The sequence below is a fragment of the Microcaecilia unicolor genome, chromosome 3 (assembly GCF_901765095.1).
Source record: "Microcaecilia unicolor chromosome 3, aMicUni1.1, whole genome shotgun sequence".
Classification (NCBI taxonomy): domain Eukaryota; kingdom Metazoa; phylum Chordata; class Amphibia; order Gymnophiona; family Siphonopidae; genus Microcaecilia; species Microcaecilia unicolor.
This window is the reverse complement of record NC_044033.1, coordinates 117,592,804-117,608,030: the sequence shown is the minus strand read 5'-3', so window position 1 is coordinate 117,608,030 and position 15,227 is coordinate 117,592,804. Positions and strand designations below refer to the sequence as shown.

The window sequence follows — 15,227 nt, the reverse complement described above, 5'->3', positions numbered from 1 at the left end:
CCCTGAGGAGCACCTCCAAATACCATAAAAAGATACCTCATATGCCAGTTGTTAACTCCTCCCAATCTGGTAGAGGCTTGACAGAAACAAAAGGGAAAACTCACTCCTTGATTTCAGACTACAAAATGCCACTCTGACCTTATAAATACCAAAGATCATCTAAAGCTGATCCATGCAAAACGACAATGTGAAACCTGTGAGCAATCTACCAGAAGATACCTGAACCATGGTAAGTCAGAAGATCATACTAGGGAGACTGGCTACACATGGTGGATAAATCCCAAGTTGCCAAAGGCCTCTAAGTCCAGGCACCATCCAAGGAGTTCTACATAAATTAATGTACATACTAGTCGATACTCTACAGATTATTACACAGACAGGATGTCATCCAAGATGCTCAGAGATTCTTTTGCCACATCAAAAATATCCTCCTCTTTGACAGAACTGCCTCATGGCACAAATGGAGGAACACTGTATCCAAGTCTGTTGCAAACTAACTCAGAGCTTGATCCATGATTATACCATCACACATGAGCCTGAGATTGAAGATTAAGACTTCTACGGTAGGCAGTTTAATCCAGTGACACCACAGGCTGTAGGTTAGCCAGACTGATACCAATATTTTAGATGCTAACTGGGTCAATATTTGCAGTTTGTGATGAGCTGCTACCATCTATGGGGTCAATTTTCTGTAGCTGCAGTGACCACATTTACTGTAAACACCAGCATTTATGATTTATTTAAAAATTCTATATCAATAGGCTTAAAGAGATCACAGTGGTTTGCAATAAAAAACAGAGAATTCATAGAAAAGAACTCCAATTAATATATATGAAAGACACAGAGACATACATATCAATCCAAAGAACACCGGCATTTCCTAGGAGACACTATCTAGTATATTAGAAAGTCTGAAGCTCAAAGGGCAGTATCTATCTAAGTCTCTGACCCTCTTAATCCAAAGGCTAATGAAAAAATGATAGGATTAAAATAAAGCCTTAAATTTCCTAAATAAAGATTGTGCTCAAATGAAAATAGGTAACTGATTTCATAAGACAGGGACTAGCCAAAAGGCTTTCTCCTATGTGGACTCCTATGCATATTCAGCACCACTAATAGACCCTGGAACAGGGAAAGCCGCAGGTGCCATGGTACCCCCAAGGAAAGGGGACACTAGTGTCCCTTTTCGGAGACTGAAGGGGAGGAAGAGACAGAGGAAAGGGGACACTAGTGCCCAAGACGCCCTGCTTTCAGTGTTAGCCCCCAGGGCCCGTGATCACTTGCAAAGGAACTGGTAGGTGAGGTGTGGGCCATAAGGGAGAGCTAACAAAGCCCCAGACTGAAAGCTGCCCAGTACTCAATGAGATGAGAATGGGACCCCAAATCTTAACCTTCAGTTTTGGCATACTAAAAAGGTACATAAAGGACACAGACATATTTTAAAGAAAAAAAAATATCTGAGCTAACGTCAACATGTCTGCCTAATCCGCCATCTTGGATCACCCCCAAGAAAACTCAGGAATGTTCAAAGGTTACATAAATAACTTCAGTCATATGAAACATATAAACAAGATTTATTTCACAATCCTCACAAAAGCTTTCATAGAAAACAAAAGGTAAAATCATAAACTATTATTACATTGTAGGACAAAAGAGTACAGGTATATACCACACTTAGACATATATGTCTTGAACAGGAAATGAACTCCGAGAGTGGAAGAACACACCTCAAAATATCAGAATAAGGTATTTCATATATTTTACACAGAGGTTGAAGACACACAGGTACATAAGGGAAAGGGAAATAGGACTTGATATACCGCCTTTCTGAGGTTTTTGCAACTATATTCAAAGCGGTTTACATATATTCAGGTACTTATTTTGTACCAAGGGCAATGGAGGGTTAAGTGACTTGCCCAGAGTCACAAGGAGCTGCAGTGGGAATTGAACCCTAGAATCAGAGTCTGCTGCACTAACCACTAGGCTACTCCTCCACTAGCAACATTCCATGTAGAAGCCTGCCCTTGCAGATCAGCAACGCTGCCGCGCAGGCTTCTGTTTCTGTGAGTCTGACGTCAGACTCACAGAAACAGAAGCCTGCGCGGCAGCGTTGCTGATCTGCAAGGGCAGGCTTCTACATGGATTGTTGCTAGCGGAATAGCAACATTCCATGTAGAATCTTAAATAGTAGCAACATTCCAGAATCTCAAATAGTAGCAACATTCCATGTTGAATCTCAAATACGGAAATGGAAATGGGACTTGATATACCACTTTTCTGAGGTTTTTGCAACTACATTCAAAGCAGTTTACAAATAATTCAGGTACTTATTTCAAACCAGGGGCAATGGAGGGTTAAGTGACTTGCCCAGAGTCACAAGGAGCTGCAGTGGGAATCGAACTCAGTTCCCCAGGATCAAAGTCCACTGCACTAACCACTAGGCTACTCCTCCAGCACACAGAAAACTTATATTCCATATACAGGAGAATTATATACATGGCATCCAAAATTGCGTGCACAAATTTCAGCACATGCCCAATTTGAGTAATGGGCCCAACAGCACCAATAACTTGGGTCCAACAATCAATTATTGGCACTAATTGGCAACAATTTGAATTTATGCATGTAACTTGTTAAGACACTATAAAGATGCATGTGTAAATTTTTCAGCAAGCAGTGAAGAATAAGGGAGATCCACGCGGATTTACACCATGTTTCAGTTGGTGTAAATCCGATCCCGGTGTTTAGTGCTATTCTATAAATGGCGCCCAAGCTGGAGAACTGTTTATAGCAGTGTTTTCCCAAGTCCAGTCCTGGAGTACCCCTTACCAGTTAGGTTTTCAGGATATCCACAATGAGGAATGGAGCCAGTGTATGCAAATCAAGTTCATGCATATTCATTGTGGATATCCTGAAAACCTGACTGGCAAGGGGTACTCCAGGACTGGACTTGGGAAATACTAGTTTATAGAACTCAGAACTCAGTTTTTCAGCGCCTAAATTTGGGCGCCATTTACTGAATCTAGTATCTTTGCTGGTGTATTTAAAAGGGACTTTAGTGGGGTTAGGGTTGTTTTTTGGTTTTATGTATATACTTTATCTAAGTTGTGAAATGTCTTATTTTTGGTTCTATATTGTATGTAACAAAACATTTATTCCAGAAGAGACTCATTAGTGTACAATTTGATTTATGATATGCATGGGCGTAGTTTGACTGTTTCATTTGGGGGGGGGGGGGGGGGGCAAAGGGTGAGATGCGGCACATTAGCATATTCATTTGCACACATGCATCTCATACATATTTATTATGTTTATTAAAAAAAAAAAAAAGAAACAGACTGAATAGGAATCCAGTATATAAAAACAGTGCAGATTTTACAATCTCCTATTTTCCTCCATGTCCAGCATGACATGTCCCTCTCAATATCTCCTTCCATCTTCTGTGTCCAGCGCACCCCCCCCCCCCCCCCAATCTTCCTTTCTGTGGCACAGTCTGTGGTAGAAAATGTGCCTCTCTTGCTGCTTGTGCAGCATATGTTCCATGTATGTCTCCACGTATATATGCACCCTAACGCAATACCATTTGTAATCCTGTTACACGGAAATGGCAACCGCCATTCCGGCAAATGTAAGCCACATTGAGCCTGCAAATTGGTGGGAAATGTGGGATACAAATGCTACAAATAAAAAAATGAATAAATAAAATCAGCAACATCTCAGGGGCACACATATTATTTCTCATGGGCATGGTGTGCCCCATCAGAATGAAATATATACAGACAAAGTAAAAAAGAAAAGGTTCCTATTTAAGTTACAGTTCCTACTTTATACTAGCTCTACTCTAGGAAGCAGCATCTGTTCCAATAACTACATGCCAACTAAAAAAAAAAAGCATGCATAAAGCGAAATCACTGTATTTCATAATGATGAAAAGCCACTGACCACAACTTGTTTTCAATGGCAAACATTTATCCTGCTTCTAACAGGGCTTTTATAACTCAGTTCCAGGACTCAAGTGACAAAATATAGAAGGCTAAAATAATGAATAGCATTTTAAAACATTTTTCTTTTGCACTGTGTACCTCATTTAGAAGTACACTACTGGATGTTATTTCAGTTCACTTCAAAACAAAAAATAATTCAGAGGAAAAACTTTTTAACATAAACTATATATCCTGTTTTCACAAAATGTTACCTTAAAAAAAATGATTTGATTGAAGGCAGAAGGCGCTTTGTAAAAGTGGCTAATCTAATGTTGATATATAGGGAGGACATATTTAAAAGCCTTTGCTGTATGTAAAGCAGTGCTTTATCTGCAAAAATGGTTATGCTATCAAACATACTATGGCAATTCCTAAGAGCCAAACAGTTGATTCAAGGACTGCTATCATGGAACCCTAAAGAGTTGCAAGATCCAAGACAACAAGGATTCACCAAAGTTAGATAGTACCAATGAATCTTCATTTGGAAGAAAGAAAGGAACCCTACTGAGTTGCAAGATCCAAGACAATATGGTTTCACCAAAGTTAGATAGTACCAATGAACCTTCATTTGAAAGAAAGAAAGAAAGATTAAGTAATGGAATGCCTCAGGGATTTTTCTTAGGATCAATCCAATACTGTTGCAAGAGATATTGGCAAAGGGTTAGAAGGAAAAGTGTGCCTTTCTGCAGATGCCATGAAGTTTAGCAACAGAGTGAATACCTCAGAGAAAGTAGAAAGCATGAGATTGATCTACAAAAATTAGAAGCTAGTAGTAGTAATGTGAAGAAACATAGAGTGATACATTTGGGGTGCAGAAATCCAAAGAAGTTATATGCAATAGGAAGTGAGAGGCTGATGTGCATGGACCAAAAAAGGTACCTTGGAGTGATGATCTAAAAGTAACAAAATAATGTGAGGAGGCAATAGCCAAGGCCACAAGAATGCTTGACTGCACAGAGAGGGGTATAACCAGTGGAAATAAGGAAACGATAATGCCCTTGTAGAAGTTGCTAGTGAGATCACACTTGGATTACTGTGATCAGTTTTGGAGGCCTTATCTTGCCAAGGACATTAAAAAAAAACTCAAAGCCATTCAGAGGAAACTGACATAAATGGTATGAGATCATTGACAGAGGACATATGAGAATAAACTTAAAGACTTGAATATATATACCCTGGAGGAGAGGAGGGATAGGGGATATATGATACAGACATTTAAATTCTTCAACGATATAAATGGACAAACAAACCTTTTCCATAAATGGGGAGACTTTAGAACTAGAGAATATGAAATGAAGCTGCAAGTAGGAAACATCAGTAAATCTTTTTTTTTTTTTTTTTTTTACACAGAGGGTGGTGGATGCTTGGAATGCTCTGATGGGGATGAAAACAATGATGAAATTCAAAAAGGGATGGGATAAACAGAGGATACCTGTATGGCAAAAAGATGCTATAAAAGTATAGATTATTTCCACTCAAAGCAAAACATAAATGATTCACACAAATCAAGAGTTTAGATCAGCATACGAAGCAGCAGGTACAACCCTAATAAGCGAGAGTAACCTGCAAGAAGCAGCACATACAACCGTAGCCATCTTTCTGGGCAGACTGGATGGACCATACTGGTTTTTTTCATCTGCTGTCGTTTATGATTTTACTATGTTAAACTATCCGGCCAATATTCAAAGTCACTTACTCAGCAGGTGCTGTTAATCGGAAGTGCCAGCTAGTACTGCTGAATATTTCCTCTGCCTGCCTTAGCACTATCTAAACAAGGCCAGGGCAGTCTGTGGGTGGAGCCTGGGCGAAGTCGGAAATTATCCAGTTAGCAGGGATATTCAGGGACCAATGCTCAAATCTTACCAGGCTTGTAACATATGTTTTGACTAGTTTTAACCGGTTTGCATGCACGTTATTGTGCACCTAATGCTCAAAGGGTTTCGGAACTACTTTTATGTTCATGAAAGCAGCAACTGAAAATGAGATGCAAATGTATTAAAATGCGCTCATTAGTATTAAAACAAGCATTTCATGCGAAACACAGATGTTTCCGTGCAATGCACAGAAGGGAGTGCCTACCTGTAACGTTCAAAATTTTCTGGCAGGTCCCAGGTGGTGGTGGTGTATGTGAAAGGGCAGCTTCTCCGTGGTCTGCATTTTTTAATAGTATCTGCACTTTTCATGTGCGTGTATCATATGCATGTGTGTCCTGCCCGGAACCTTAAAAAATAAAAAAATAAAAGTGTTCTAGTTGCCATACACAAAATACAACAATTAAAAAATAGAAAAAATAGAAAGATAAAAAAAAAGTAGCCAACAAGAATCATCTATCAACGTGTGCATATGACATCTGTCTATAACGCATGCCTTTATGTCAGGGTCCAGAGAGCAGTTGTTGCCATTTTTCAAGTCATGTTCTCTTTTTATTTTGTTTTGCATTTAATATTATTTCCACTTTTTTTACTGTGTAATAGAGCACATCTACTGCACTCATTTGCACCCCCCATGCCTACTGTTCCTCTGGCCTGGGCCTGCGCAGAACATCAATGCTTACTGAATTGCATGCAGACTTTCCACGCATCTTATTTGCATGTGATTTCCTTTGAGCACTGAGCTATTCAGTTAGTGCAACCACATTAGCGCATGCTAACTGGTTAGTGTGGGAATACTGTACAAGCCTTGACCGCCTATAAAATAGGTGTCAATAAGTGCACACATGCTAATTTTTTTTGTAATAGCTGCACGCTAATGGCAACATTAGCACATGGCCATTAATAAAAAAAAATAGAAAATTCGCCATTTCACTACAGCGGTAAAAATGGCCTTAGCACATGGGAAAAACCCATGCAAGTGCAGGCTAAGGCCACTTTTTACCGCTGCTTAGTAAAAGGACCCCAAAGAATCCAGAAAGCATACAAAAGAAGACTGACCATAAAGAAAGACATGGTTTAATGGGAATGAATCGGCAAGGGTTTACAAAGGCAAGCCTTGCTCTACCAATTTATTAGAGTTTTTTTTGAAGGTGCAAACTAAAATGTAGATAAAGCTGAGCCAGTTGATTCTCGGCCCATTTTACTAAACTGTGCTATGCAGTTAGCACACGAATTAGTGCGCATTACCTGTTCATGCACAGCCACAGTAACTGTTATTGCAGTGGCATGACAGTGCATGCTAATTCACTTGTTAACTGCAAATCATTGAAATGGGGTGGAAAATTAGTGTGTTACTGTCAGTGAATGGGCATATACTGTACCTTGCAGGTTTGAAGCTCACTCCACTCCCCCCACTCAGAGTTCGGCATCTGCCCCCTCTCAATTCCCCTCCCCCAGTCTTCCTTCAAGGTGGTCTTCTGTTGGTCTCTAGCAGTGGCCAGGTCTGAAGCTTTCTCTCTGACTCATCCCGCCCATGAAAAAACAGGAAGTTATATCAGAGGAGGCAGAACAGGCTATAGGGAAAGCTTGAGCACAACACAGGCAACATATGTGCACCACTGCTAGGGACCAATAGAAGACCATTTTTAAGGTAGACTGACATGTGGAGTGGTAATATTGAATCCAGGTTGGAGGGAAAAATGTTGGATCATGCTAAAGACATGGGTTGGGAGTGGAAGACAGCAGAAGTTTGTAGGAGACAAGAGATGCTGCAGAGTGATTAAAAATTGTAATCGTGTCTTTTTTTCTCCCAATTAATGGTTAATGCATTAATCATACAGTTAACTGCAATTAACTTACAGCTTTACTATTTTTATATTCTTATGTTATGTTCTTGTTCACTGTCACCAATGCAGATAGGAGGGAACTTTAAAAATGGTGCTCAAAACTCAGTGCCGGAAAAAACTGGCATTAAGCGCAATTAAGGGTGCTGTGAGATGAGCGCACTTTAAAGAACAGCATTTACAGCCAATTCCTGTGCCAGCTGAAACCTGGTGTAAATGCCGGTGCCCAACTCATGGCTTTTATAGAATAACATAAATGGTGCTATTCTATAATCCTGTGCACAATTATTTTTTTAAACATCCATACTCCTCCCCTGGCCATGCCCCCTTTTGAGCTGTGTGCTAGAGGCTTTAGGCTTGGGGTATTATAGACTAGCACACAAGAAGATGGACACATAAATTCCAATTAGTGCCAATTAAGTGCAATTATTGATTGTTAAAGCTCATGAATTCATACTTGATTGCTTATTTATCAATTCTGTCATGTATGCATCTTGACACTGCGCCTAGATTTCGGCATCATATAGTAGAATCTGGGAGATAATGTGGATGCCATTTGAGGCTGTTTGCTCTGTTGTTAGACATAAAGGTGCTGAGCAATGATTATTCTATATAAGGAATAGGGGTGTTTGGCTACTTGCATTATCTGTGTTGTATTTTAATGAACAAGGCAGCTGTTGCTTAGTTAAGGGAAAAATAAATTGTGTAGTTGGCAAAAAGGCTGTTTTGCTTTCATGCACTGTGCTTTGTACCTTCCTAAGATGTTGCCCTTTTTTTTAAGGCAAATAAAAGATGTTTCTATGTGCACCATGCAGCAGCTATTTGCACCATTACTTCCTCTGAAGCAAGACCAGTCAAGTGTTTAACAGTGTATCTAAATGAGGTGACTGAAATGTGACCAAACATTTTTGGCCTCTTTCCCTTGGGTCACACCAACACCACATCACCATTGTTTCCTCAAAGATGAGCAGGAGGCCTCCATCTATAGTCCTGCCAGTAGGTGGTGCTGTTTCACTATCACATTTTCAATAGTAAGGGACAGACAAACTCTGCAGGACTCCAGGGCACCTGCCTGCCCTAGTGATGGAAAACACAATATTGTAGTATATACAGAAAATGTCATCAACCAGAGTTTTGCCTTTTTTAAATACTGTATTATGCAAATATTTTCAAAATAGCCAGTTTGTTTCCATCATTTCTAGCTAAATTTTAACTTATTTATTTATCACAGGAAGTCTACGGAGCTCTGTGTATTTCCAGTTCCAACATTACATAATGTTGCAGCCCACCAAGGATCATACTGCCATTCATGTGGCCCTCTCTGCATAAAGGTTGCCCATCCCAGCTCTGGGTTCAATTCCCATTGCAGCTCCTTGTGATCTTAGGCAAGTCACTTAATCCTCCATTGCCCCAGGTACAAAAACTTAGCTTGTGAGCCCTCTAAAGACAAAGAAAGTACCTGCATACAATGTGTTCAGCGCTACATACGTCTAGTAGCACTATAGAAATTATTATTATTATTATTACTAATAGTAGTGGTATACAGCAGCCTTTTAAAAAAAGCATAGTTACTTACCTGTAGCAGGTATTCTCTGAGACAGTAAGCATATAGTCTCACAGTTGGATGACATCATCCCGGAACCTGGTGTGGACACTGCCATAGTGCACTGTCACTTTAAAAACTTTAAGGCAGTGCCCCCACCAAGCATGGGACCAGCAGTATAGTACAAAAGCTAAGAAGACAACTCCAACGGGAGGTGGGAGGGATATGAGAATATATGCCTGCTCTCCTCGGAGAACACCTGCTACAGGTAAGTAACTATGCTTTCTCTAAGGACAAGCAGGCATAATATTCTCACATGTGGGACTCACTTGCTGCCAGGCTCACAAGTTTAATAACTAACTTGGTAACTGAAGTAGAAAATGAGCCTAGTGGAAGAAAAGGGCCGGAGGGCAGAGTTGACATTCAAGTAGTAAACAGATTCTGCAGGACAGCTTGCCCAAACCAGCTAAAACAAACTTTTTATGAAATGAACTGTCAAGGGATGTACAGAAACTGGTTTATTATCAACTCTTGAGTGGAAAGCACTAATAGCACTCAAGTGCATTCTAACCAAATTAGTTTAGAGGCCAGAATTAGAAAGATGGAAGAGGTGCTCCATGAGGAGAGGAACAGAGCATGTAGTGGGATCGAGTGCTCTGGCTGTGCAACAAAAGGCAAAATTTTTCCATTTAAAACAGTAACATTTCTGCATAGAAGGCTTTCTAGAAGCTAGGAGTATTCTAGACACCTCTGAAAGATGGAAAGGAGCTAAATCTATGTCATCAAGAACCACACCATCAGAGCTAGAGAGCAGGGGTCTGTCTGAATGAAGGAGATACCCTTCGTTCTGCATTATTAGGGTCAGAAAGGGATCTATCCTCAATGGTTCCTTGGATGATAACTCTAGGAGAAGAGGAAAATAAATTTGTTGTGGCCAGTGGGGAGCAATTAAGATCATAGTCCCATGGTCTCGACACAGTTTGAGGAGAGTTTTCAGGATGAGAGGCAGTGTGGGAAAGGCGTATAAAAGATCCATTCCCCAATGAAGCAGGAAGGCATCCAGAACTACATGGTTGGGAGCATAGTGCCTGGAACAGAAGCGAGGGAGTCTGTTTTTCTGAGGTGAAGCAAAAAGGTCTATCATTGGGGCTCTCTACTGTTAGAAAATTCAATAAGCTACCAGCACTAGTAAGGCTGAAGAATTCTGCTGAGCTTGTCCACTACAGCATTCTGTTTGCTGGCTATGTAAAAAAACCCTGATAGTATTGTGTCATGAATATGCCCAAATCCATATCTGGATTGTCTGTTGGCATAGGAGATAAGAACCGGTTCCATCTTGTTTGTTCAATAAGAACAGGTTCCGTCTTGTTTGTTTAAGTAATACATCGCACCTTGGTTGTCTGTGCAAACTAGAACTACCAGGGCATTCTAGACTGCTCGTAACTCCAGGAGATTGATGTGATGTGTTTTCTCCTGTAGGTAAAAAGGAGCGGGGGCCTCACAAGGTTCACAAAAAGTCAAGCAAGCACGAAACAAGTGAAAGTGAGGAAAATTCCAATGAACCAAGGCAAACGAGGAGTAGGAGAATCCAAGAATTTTATTCAAAATTACCTGACACCAAAAAAAAAAAAGACCCTACAGGGGACATGTTTCGGCAAAAACACCTTCCTCAGGGTTGTAATAGTTCAGTTGAACCAATATCAGCGAGTCAGTGAAGGGAAAAGACATAGGAGTGCTGGAGCAATATAGGCTGCGTGGCTCGCCTCACAGTCAGCTCTTTCCTGCCCCGAAGAGACCACTAGACCACCAGGCACGATAAGGTATGGGACGGGAGGGGGGATGTGGATGAAGTGAGCTATAAAAAAGGTGGATGGAGGGAGGCTAGAAAAACATTGGGGATGAGACATACATGAGGGGAGAGGGAGGGAATCTGGCTTTCATGGAGGGGGAGTCAAGGTGATACTGTGGTGCAGAGGCATGGTGGGGTGTGGCAGAGGGCATGGCAGAAGTGTGATGGGTGTACTCTTTTTTATCACAGCAAATATGGTAACCCTACTGAGGGAACTCTTGTATTCTCCTCCCTTGGGGTATATTTTTCAAGGCACTCTGAAACAAGATTAGTCACACTTTCTACAGCTCCAATCCATGCCTATCTCTAAAGACAGTGTTCCAAAGGCTTGGCTCCTTTCTGTATCTCAGGTTCAGACCCTCGTTACCTGACTTCCACCCAGGGTGACCTTTGCATTGGCTCACCATGACTATAGGATGGGCATTCCCTGGCTCTCATCCCGTGCTCCTGGGCTGGGTCTCTCCACTGCCCACCCAGAGCTCTCCTCCACAAGTACTGTTTTCTTAACAGCAGCTCTCCTTTTCTTTAGCCAATGGATTTACTTATTTTAAATGGGATTCCTCTTCTCCTTCTTCGGGTCCCTTGGCAGGGCTTGCAGGCAACCAAAGAACCACAGCTACAAACAGAAACTCAAAACTCACCAAAGGAAAAAGGACCCCCTTAAAATGGCAACCAACTCCTTTATTACCAACTAACTCCATTTCCCCTGTCACTCTTCCTTTCAGTGCACTTTCTTTCCAGTATTTTATTCCAAAGATACTCCCCTTAGGCTGGGCTTCCTCCCACTCAGGGGCCTCCCAGTGACTCTCCACAGGGACTTACTCTCTTAGTAATCCGAAACTAACGGGATTACATGTAACTTGGAATTTTGATACTGTAAGAAGGAGGAAGTGTTTGTTTCTGTGAGATTATTCTTACCTTTTTCCATTATTGAGGATATCTTTGTTAGTTTGAACAGCAGCGTATGGCCATTAATGAGAAAAATAGTAAATTTGGGTTTTTATAGCTGTGGTAAAAATGGCCCAAGTGCACAGGAAAGACCAAAATAAGGGGATGCTCAAACCTATTTTTACTGCAGCTTAGTAAAAGGACCCCAGAATAATTATTTTTTTCTTTTATGCTAAGTCCAAGAAGAAGACTGATTCTGAATATGTTATACTCTGGCTGCAGAGCAGCTAGAACCTTGAGACTTTGAACATAACATGAATGACCTAGAAAAATAGTCAGTCTTCTTAGAAAAACAACAAAAACATAACAGTACAGCACACACACACATACCAGCACGTATGCTTCTCCTTGACTCATAATTTCCTCAATAAAGTAAATAAAACTGAAGCATGGCAAAAAAAAAAAGAAAAAAGAAAGCACAAAATAGTGGAAAAATAATTACGAGATGCATTCACATATTTCCTGTCCTTTAGGTGCTTCTCTCATACTTATTGTGGCAGAACTGGTTATTCAAGAGAGCTCATCCTGCATCTCAGTTTAACTGCAATACAGAATCAGATCAGCATTATAATGTGACCTTCAGTTCAAGGAAAGACAATTCTGCTAATCCTACTCTGTCAGGTAACAGCTGCAAATCAAATTGTGGATTGGCAGCAACTCCTTTCTATTTTCAAATAAAACATATTGCTCTGATGTGTGTGAATATAAATGTTGCTTTCAACTGGCAATGCTCTATATACATTTTTACTAAAATTTGGAAGATGCCCATTCTTTCACATTTTTTAGGGGAAAAAATATGAACGGATATGTAGCTGGAGTTTGGTGCGCCCTGACGTCCTTTAATAAGAAAGTTGATCAGAGACTTGATAAAAATGTGAGAAACGCGCTGGCCCTTGCAAAACAAGGCCAATCCGTCCACCTCATGACCAGAATATAGGGGGGAGGGGATACGGGGGAAGGGGGGAAGATAGAGGGGGAAGGGGAGCGGGAGAAAAAATGAAAAATATGTTGATAGCACACCTTACCCATTTTGTACTAATGTATGACAAATGTACTACACTGTTGAATTTGAAGTTATTTGGTTATGTATATTAGATTGACTCATCAATAAAAAAGTTGAAACATAAGAAAGTTGATCAGATGATAAAGTGAGTAGTCCCCTCATTCTATAACTTGTCACCTATATTTACAGAATTCTATCATGTATATGGTTAAAAACATACTTACACACGTAAAATGGAAACCACAGGCTTCGCACTACCTATAATGGATGCATACAACTTACTAGGGGCCCTTTTGCCTAACAATGGTAAGAAATGGCCTCAGCATGGTCTTATATCGGTCACTCCCACTGCTGTAAAATGGCTGACTCTTCTTTTTTCCTCATTGAGGGCCACGCACTAATTTTGCCATCAGCTCATAGCCATTAGCGTGTGAGCCCCTACTGTCACCCATTATGTAGGTGGTTAAGAGCTCATGCACTAATCGGTTAGCACACAGCAATGTAGCTGAGCTAATCAATTAATGCAAAACATGCCTACTCTCTGCCCAAGACCCAACCCAGCGCTAAAAAATAAATTGTATTTTTTTAGTGCAGGGGTCGAGTGTGTACGTTTCAAAATTACAGTGGGATGCTTCAGTGCACCCCACGGTACGCCATTTTTTGCAGTTGTAAACATGCATTAATACATACTGCAATTTTGTAAAAACACAGAGGCTCATTTTCAAAGCACTTAGCCTCCCAAAGTTCCATAGAAACCTATGGAACTTAGCCTCCCAAAGTGCTTTGAAAATATGCCTCATAGTAACATAGTAGATGACGGCAGAGAAAGACCTGTACGGTCCATCCAGTCTGCCCAACCAGATAAACTCATATGTGCTGCTTTATGTGTATACCTGACTTTGATTTGTATCTGCCATTATCTGCCATTTTCAGGGCACAGACCGTAGAAGTCTGCCCAGCACTAGTCCCGTCTCCCAACCACTAGCCCCGCATCCCACCACCAGCTCTGCCACCCAATCTCCCCTAAGCTTCTATGTATCCACTGCTTCTGAACAGGATTCCTTTATGTTTGTCCCCTTAGTGCAGTGTACACATGAGTGAAGCATGGGAGGGGCACTGACGTGCCCTACGTATGTAACTTATAGAATATTATATATTACACATGTAGCTCACCACACCTGGGCATACCTATTTACACTTTAAATTGACATGGCATGAGCAGGTGAGCAAAAATGGCTATAAATACCATCTTGTCAACCAGATGTCATTCTAGAATTAGAGCTCAGAGCATCGAATCGAGGCGCCTACATTGTGGCGTCCAGTTATAGAATTGCCCATGTAGTGGCTACATTAACTCCTTGGCACTTCTCTCAGAATTAAACAAATGTAAAATCTGTGAAGAGTTCCTTCAAGGACAGCACAAATCACTCAGGCACTGTTCCCTCTAAGCTGAGCAGGAGTCCTCCACCTACAATCCTGCCAGTGGGTGGTGCTGTTTCATCATCACATTTTCAATAGTGAGAGACAGGCAAGCTTTGCAGAACTCCGGGGAACCTGCCTGTCTCTAGCCACTGAAAACACAATATTGAAACACCACCCCCCACTGGCAGCAATGCAGGTGGAGGACTGCCATTCTCAAGCTGGATTTCCAACTTGGCTTTCACTTACAAAGTTCATACACAGGTCTGTATCAAGTAGAACCTCTACTTCCTCTTCCACCTGTATCACTGTAAGCTATTTACATATGGATGCAAATATCTGAGCAATATGACAAATGTTCTGTCCCTTGAAGCCATCAGATATTTCTAGAGTTTAGTAGTGTTCAACATATGATTTTTTTCCCTTCTCTGAACTTCTTCATGAGGACAACTAGCAACTATTTAGGAGGCAGTAAGGACTCCTGCATTATGGATGCACTAACCAGTTAACACAGACAAATATAATAAGAACATAAGAATAACCATACTAGGTCAGACCAACGATCCATCTAGTCCAGTATCCTGTTTCTAACAGTGGCCAAGCCAGGTCACAAGTACCTGTCAGAAACTCAATTTGTAGGAACATTCCATGCTACCTATCTCAGGGCAAGCAGTGGCTTCCCCCATGTTCATCTCAAAAAAAGACTACAGACTTTTCCTCCAGGAACTTGTCCAAACCCTTTTTTAAACCCAGATATGCTGACCGCT

The 15,227-nt window shown here is 40.9% G+C and overlaps 1 protein-coding gene across 1 annotated transcript in view; it reads right to left on the bottom strand.

Moving 5' to 3' along the window:
* PLCB4 (phospholipase C beta 4) overlaps positions 1–6,203 on the bottom strand; it is a 331,441-nt gene extending 325,238 nt beyond the window's left edge. The window contains exon 1 of the mRNA XM_030196321.1: positions 6,063–6,203. The gene's annotated coding sequence lies outside the window, so the exon portion shown is untranslated. The remainder of the gene's footprint in view (positions 1–6,062) is intronic.
* Positions 6,204–15,227: the final 9,024 nt, after the last annotated feature.